Here is a 747-nt window from a genome sequence, read left to right as displayed (position 1 = left end):
TATTTAGATCATTATTGGTATATACTTGTCCATATATTTTCCTCTAGAAACATTGCAGTCTTTCTTCGCCTCCCCGAGTGCTAGACAAGTCGTCTCGCATGCATACGTCACAATGGGTATGATGCGTATATGCAGTATAGGCGCTCCTTTGTACCTACATCTTGAAAATAACATATTTTCTCTCATTGTGAAGTAATATCTACTTGCTGCATTCAGTCTTATCCCGCAGTTTTTCCTATATTTAGTATCATCCTGAATTTTTAAAGTATCAACATATATATTGTCTTGTTGAAAAGGTTAATAATAAAAAAACGGGTAGGTAAGTGGATGTTCAGTCGTAGGTTACAAGTAGGTCACTGTAATGGACGATATGAAATTCGAATTCGATGATATAATATCATTGTATACGAAAAACGATTCTGAACGGACACGGTTTGTCAGTCTAGGATATTTCATTATACAGTAGACGCCGCTTATAAGACTCACGGATATAAGGTTCAGTTGCTTATTAGACTCAAAATCGTCTGGAACGGTCCGAACGTACCAAATACATTAAAAAAAAATCGGTTATAAGACTCAAATTTCGTAAAATAAATAGTAGAAAATAAACTTTTTTGGTTATAATTTAGAAATAAATTGGTATTGAAAAATTAAATATTTTAATATACAATACGAATACGAACAGTATATTTTCGGAATATTAGAACAAAATAAAAAACAAACTAAAATTAGAAATTTTTTCAAAAT

The sequence above is a fragment of the Acyrthosiphon pisum genome, chromosome A1, assembly GCF_005508785.2.
Source record: "Acyrthosiphon pisum isolate AL4f chromosome A1, pea_aphid_22Mar2018_4r6ur, whole genome shotgun sequence".
NCBI lineage: Eukaryota > Metazoa > Arthropoda > Insecta > Hemiptera > Aphididae > Acyrthosiphon > Acyrthosiphon pisum.
Note: the sequence above shows the minus strand (reverse complement) of the source record.